The sequence below is a fragment of the Lissotriton vulgaris genome, chromosome 5 (assembly GCF_964263255.1).
Source record: "Lissotriton vulgaris chromosome 5, aLisVul1.2, whole genome shotgun sequence".
In the NCBI taxonomy this organism is placed as follows: Eukaryota; Metazoa; Chordata; class Amphibia; order Caudata; family Salamandridae; genus Lissotriton; species Lissotriton vulgaris.
The window spans coordinates 690,805,796-690,812,597 of NC_141693.1; positions in this window are offsets into that span (position 1 = coordinate 690,805,796).

Genomic DNA, 6,802 nt, shown 5'->3' on the forward strand with positions numbered 1-6,802 from the left:
CTCTTGCACTTCGATTGTTTTCTGCACCCCTTTTGCCTGTTTCTGCAACTCTCTTGCCTCCTTCTGCACCTCACTTGCCTTTCTTCCTTCTGCACCCATTGCCTCTTTCTGCCCTGCTGTTGTCCCTTTCTGCACCGATCTTCCCTCTTTCTGCCCCCCTCTTATCTGACCCCGCTGCCGTCTTTCTGCACTTCACTTGCTTCTTTCTGCACCTCAGTTGCTTATTTCTGCAATTTTCTTGCCTCTTTCTGCACTTCTCTTGCTTGTTTCTGCACTCTACTTGCTTCTTTCTGCTCCCCTTTTGCCTATTTGTGCACACCTTTTTTCTCTTTCTGGACCCCTGTTGCCTCTTTCTGCACCTTTCCTGACTGTTTTTGCACCTTTCTTGCCTCTTTCTGTTGCTTCTTTCCATAGTTCTCTTGCTCCTTCTGCACCCTTTGCGCCTCTTTCAGCACAGCTGCTTTTTTCTGCACTTCTCCTCCTTCTGTCTGCACCTCTCCTGCCTCTTTTTGTGCTTGTTTTTTGTGCTCGTCTTACCTCTTGGTGCATCCTTCTTGCCTCTTTTTGCACCTCCGTTGGTTCTTGCTGCACTGCTCTAGCTTCTTTCTGCACTTCTATTGCCTCTTTGTGCACCTCTCTTGCCTTTCTGAACATCACTCTTTTCTTTCTGCACCTCTCTTGTCTGTCTGCACACCTGTTCCCTCTCTGTACCCCTTTTGCCTGTTTCTGGGTCTCTCTTGCCTCTTTCCAGTTATCTTGCCTCCTTCTGCACCTCACTTGCCTCTTTCTGCACTTCTTTTGCCTCTTTCTGTACCCCTGTTGTCTCTTTCTGCTCCGCTGTTGTCCCTTTCTGCAGTCATCTTCCCTCTTTCTGCACCCCCTTAGCTCTTTCTTCTGTACTCTTGCCAATTTTTGCACCTCTCTTGCCTCTTTCTGCACCTCACATACTTTGTTCTGCACTTCTCTTGCTTCTTTCCACACATTTGTTGCTTCTTTCAGCAATTTTCTTGCCTTTTCGGCACCTCTGTTGTCTCTTTCTGCACCCTTTTGCCTATTTTTGCACCTTTGTTCTCTTTCTGCACCCTTGTTCCCTCTTTCTGTACCTTTCCTGACTGTTTCTGCACCCCTCTTGCCTCTTTCTGTACCTCTGTTGCTTCTTTCTGCACTTCTCTTCCTTCTTTCTGCATTCCTTCCTGCCTCTTTCTATACATGTCTTGCCCCTTTGTGCACCTTTCCTATCTTTTTCTGCACCCCTCTTGCCTCTTTCTGTACCTCTGTTGCTTTTTTCTGCACTTCTCTTCCTTCTTTCTGTATCCCTCCTGCCTCTTTCTGTACCTTTCTTGCTTCTCTGTGCACCTCTCCTACCTCTTGCTGTACCAGTCTTGCCTCTTTTTGCACCTCTGGTGGTACTTTCTGCACTGCTCTTGCTTCGTTCTGCACTTCACTTGCCTATCTCTGCACTTCTGCACCCCATTTGCTTCTTTCTGCACCCCTTTTTTCACTTTCTGCACCTCTCTTGCGTCCCTGTTCCCTCTTTCTGTACCTTTCCTGCACCTCTCTTGCTACTTTCTGTAGCTCTCTTGCTCTTCTACACCATTTGTGCCTCTTTCAACACCTACTGCTTTTTTATGCACTTTTTCTTCCTTCTGTCTGCACCCCTCCTGCCTCTTTTTGTACTTGCTTTGCCCTCTTGGTGCGCCTCTCCTGCCTGTTTCTGTACTCCTCTTGCCTCTTTATGCCCCTCTGTTGGTTCTTTCTGCACTGCTCTTGTTTCTTTCTGTACCTCTGTTGCTTCTTTCTGCACTTCTCTTCCTTCTTTCTGCATTCCTTCCTGCCTCTTTCTATACATGTCTTGCCCCTTTGTGCACCTTTCCTATCTTTTTCTGCACCCCTCTTGCCTCTTTCTGTACCTCTGTTGCTTCTTTCTGCACTTCTCTTCCTTCTTTCTGTATCCCTCCTGCCTCTTTCTGTACCTTTCTTGCTTCTCTGTGCACCTCTCCTACCTCTTGCTGTACCAGTCTTGCCTCTTTTTGCACCTCTGGTGGTACTTTCTGCACTGCTCTTGCTTCGTTCTGCACTTCACTTGCCTATCTCTGCACTTCTGCACCCCATTTGCTTCTTTCTGCACCCCTTTTTTCTCTTTCTGCACCTCTCTTGCGTCCCTGTTCCCTCTTTCTGTACCTTTCCTGCACCTCTCTTGCTACTTTCTGTAGTTCTCTTGCTCTTCTACACCATTTGCGCCTCTTTCAACACCTACTGCTTTTTTATGCACTTTTTCTTCCTTCTGTCCGCACCCCTCCTGCCTCTTTTTGTACTTGCTTTGCCCTCTTGGTGCGCCTCTCCTACCTATTTCTGTACTCCTCTTGCCTCTTTATGCCCCTCTGTTGGTTCTTTCTGCACTGCTCTTGTTTCTTTATGCACCTCTGTTGCTTCTTTCTGCACCTAACTTGCCTCTTTCTGCACTTCTCCTTAATTATGTACCCATCCTGCCTCTTTCTGTACCTTTCTTGCCTCTGTGTGCTCCTCTCCTACCTATTTCTGCACCCCTATTGCCTCTTTTTGCACCTCTGTTGGGTACTTATGCACTGCCCTTGCTTGTTATGCACCTCACTTGCCTTTCTGCACTTCTTCTGCTTCTTTTTACAGCTCTGTTGCTTCTTTCAGCAATTCTCTTGCCTCTTTATGCACTTCTCTTCCGTCTTTTTGCACCTCTATTGCCTCTTTCTGCACGTCACTTGCTTCTTTCTGCACCCATCTTGCCTATTTGTACACCCCATACTTCTCTTTCTGCACCTCTTGTGTTTTTATGCACCCCTATTCCCTCTTTCTGCACCTTTCTTGCCTATTTCTGCACCTCTGTTGCTTCTCTCTGCACTTCTCTTCCTTCATTCTGTACTCCTGCCTCTTTATGTACTTGCCTTGCCTCCTTGTGTACATCTCCTACCTTTTTCGGCACCCCCTTGCCTCTTAATGTACCTCTGTTGGTTCTTGCTGCACTGCTCTTGCTTCATTCTGCACCTTTTGCCTCTTTCTGCACTTGTCTTGTTTCTTTCTATACCTCTGTTGCTTCTTTCAGCAATTTTCTTGCCTCTTTCTGCACTTCTCTTGCTTGTTTCTGCACTCCACTTGCTTCTTTCTGCACCCCTTTTGCCTATTTGTGCACACCTTTTTCTCTTTCTGCACCCCTGTTGCCTCTTTCTGCACCTTTCCAGACTGTTTTTGCACCTTTCTTGCCTCTTTCTGTTCCTGTTGCTTCTTTCCATAGTTCTCTTGTTCCTTCTGCACCCTTTGCGCCTCTTTCAGCACAGCTGCTTTTTTCTGCACTTCTCCTTCTATCTGCACCTCTCCTGCCTCTTTTTGTGCTTGTTTTTTGTGCTCGTCTTGCCTCTTGGTGCACCCTTCTTGCCTCTTTTTTCACCTCTGTTGGTTCTTGCTGCACTGCTCTAGCTTCTTTCTGTACTTCTATTGGCTATTTGTGCACCTCTCTTGCCTTTCTGAACATCACTCTTTTCTTTCTGCACCTCTCTTGTCTGTCTGCACACCTGTTCCCTCTCTGTACCCCTTTTGCCTGTTTCTGGGTCTCTCTTGCCTCTTTCCAGTTATCTTGCCTCCTTCTGCACATCACTTATCTCTTTCTGCACTTCTTTTGCCTCTTTCTGCACCCCTGTTGCCTCTTTCTGCTCCGCTATTGTCCCTTTCTGCACTCATCTTCAATCTTTCTGCACCCCCTTAGCTCTTTCTTCTGTACTCTTGCCATTTTTTGCACCTCTCTTGCCTCTTTCTGCACCTCACATGCTTTGTTCTGCACTTCTCTTGCTTCTTTCCACACATTTGTTGCTTCTTTCAGCAATTTTCTTGCCTTTTCGGCACCTCTGTTGTCTCTTTCTGCACCCTTTTGCCTATTTTTGCACCTTTGTTCTCTTTCTGCACCCTTGTTCCCTCTTTCTGTACCTCTGTTGCCTCTTTCTGCACTTGTCTTGTTTCTTTCTATACCTCTGTTGCTTCTTTCAGCAATTTTCTTGCCTCTTTCTGCACTTCTCTTGCTTGTTTCTGCACTCCACTTGCTTCTTTCTGCACCCCTTTAGCCTATTTGTGCACACCGGTTTTCTCTTTCTGCACCCCTGTTGCCTCTTTCTGCACCTTTCCTGGCTGTTTTTGCACCTTTCTTGCCTCTTTCTGTTCCTGTTGCTTCGTTCCATAGTTCTCTTGCTCCTTCTGCACCCTTTGCGCCTCTTTCAGCACAGCTGCTTTTTTCTGCACTTCTCCTCCATCTGTCTGCATCTCTCCTGCCTCTTTTTGTGCTTGTTTTTTGTGCTCGTCTTGCCTCTTGGTGCACCCTTCTTGCACCTCTGTTGGTTCTTGCTGCACTGCTCTAGCTTCTTTCTGCACTTCTATTGCCTATTTGTGCACCTCTCTTGCCTTTCTGAACATCACTCTTTTCTTTCTGCACCTCTCTTGTCTGTCTGCACACCTGTTCCCTCTCTGTACCCCTTTTGCCTGTTTATGGGTCTCTCTTGCCTCTTTCCAGTTATCTTGCCTCCTTCTGAACCTCACTTGCCTCTTTCTGCACTTCTTTTGCCTCTTTCTGCTCCGCTGTTGTCCCTTTCTGCACTCATCTTCCCTCTTTCTGCACCACCTTAGCTCTTTCGTCTGTACTCTTGCCATTTTTTGCACCTCTCTTGCCTCTTTCTGCACCTCACATGCTTTGTTCTGCACTTTTCTTGCTTCTTTCCACACATTTGTTGCTTCTTTCAGCAATTTTCTTGCCTTTTCGGCACCTCTGTCTCTTCCTGCACCCTTTTGCATATTTCTGCACCTTTGGTCTCTTTCTGCACCCTTGTTTCCTCTTTCTGTACCTTTCCTGCCTGTTACTGCACCCCTATTGCCTCTTTCTGTACCTCTGTTGCTTCTTTCTGCACTTTTCTTCCTTCTTTCTGCATTCCTTCCTGCCTCTTTCTATACATGTCTTGTCTCTTTGTGCACCTTTCTTATCTTTTTCTGCACCCCTCTTGCCTCTTTCTGTATCTGTTGCTTCTTTCTGTACTTCTCTTCCTTCTTTCTGTATCTCTCCTGCCTCTTTCTGTACCTTTCTTGCTTCTCTGTGCACCTCTCTTACCTCTTGCTGTACCAGTCTTGCCTCTTTTTGCACCTCTGGTGGTACTTTCTACACTGCTCTTGCTTCGTTCTGCACTTCATTAGCCTATCTCTGCACTTCTGCACCCCATTTTCTTCTTTCTGCACACCTTTTTTTCTCTTTCTGCACCTCTCTTGCATCCCTGTTCCCTCTTTCTGTACCTTTCCTGCACCTCTCTTGCTACTTTCTGTAGTTCTCTTGCTCTTCTACACCATTTGCGCCTCTATCAACACCTACTAATTTTGTATGCACTTTTTCTTCCTTCTGTCTGCACCCCTCCTGCCTCTTTTTGTACTTGCTTTGCCCTCTTGGTGCGCCTCTCCTACCTATTTCTGTACTCCTCTTGCCTCTTTATGCCCCTCTGTTAGTTCTTACTGCACTGCTCCTGTTTCTTTATGCACCTCTGTTGCTTCTTTCTGCACCTTACTTGCCTCTTTCTGCACTTCTATTGCATCTTTCTGCACTTCTCCTTAATTCTGTACCCATCCTGCCTCTTTCTGTACCTTTCTTGCCTCTGTGTGCTCCTCTCCTACCTATTTCTGCACCCCTATTGCACCTCTGTTATTTATGCACTGCCCTTGCTTTTTATGCACCTCACTTGCCTTTCTGCACTTCTCCTGCTTCTTTTTACAGCTCTGTTGCTTCTTTCAGCAATTCTCTTGCCTCTTTATGCACTTCTCTTCCGTCTTTTTGTACCTCTATTGCCTCTTTCTGCACGTCACTTGCTTCTTTCTGCACCCATCTTGCCTATTTGTACACCCCTTACTTCTCTTTCTGCACCTCTTGTGTTTTTATGCACCCTTATTCCCTCTTTCTGCACCTTTCTTGCCTATTTCTGCACCTCTGTTGCTTCTCTCTGCACTTCTCTTCCTTCATTCTGTACTCCTGCCTCTTTATGTACTTGCCTTGCCTCCTTGTGTACATCTCCTACCTTTCTCGGCACCTTCTTGCCTCTTAATGTACCTCTGTTGGTTCTTGCTGCACTGCTCTTGCTTCATTCTGCACTTTTTGCCTCTTTCTGCACTTGTCTTGTTTCTTTCTATACCTCTGTTGCTTCTTTCAGCCATTTTCTTGCCTCTTTCTGCACTTCTCTGGCTTGTTTCTGCACTCCACTTGCTTGTTTCTGCACCCCTTTTGCCTATTTGAGCACACCTTATTTTTCTTTCTGCACCCCTGTTGCCTCTTTCTGCACCTTTCCTGACTGTTTGTGCACCTTTCTTGCCTCTTTCTGTTCCTGTTGCTTCTTTCCACAGTTCTCTTGCTCCTTCTGCACCCTTTGCGCCTTTCAGCACAGCTGCTTTTGTCTGCACTTCTCCTTCTGTCTGCACCTCTCCTGCCTCTTTTTGTGCTTGGTTTTTGTGCTCTTCTTGCCTCTTGGTGCACCCTTCTTGCCTTTTTTGCACCTCTGTTGGTTCTTGCTGCACTGCTCTAGCTTCTTTCTGCACTTCTATTGCCTCTTTGTGCACCTCTCTTGCCTTTCTGAACATCACTCTTTTCTTTCTGCACCTCTCTTGTCTGTCTGCACACCTGTTCCCTCTCTATACCCCTTTTGCCTGTTTCTGGGTCTCTCTTGCCTCTTTCCAGTTATCTTGCCTCCTTCTGCACCTCACTTGCTTTTTTCTGCACTTCTTTTGCCTCTTTCTGCACCCCTGTTGCCTCTTTCTGCTC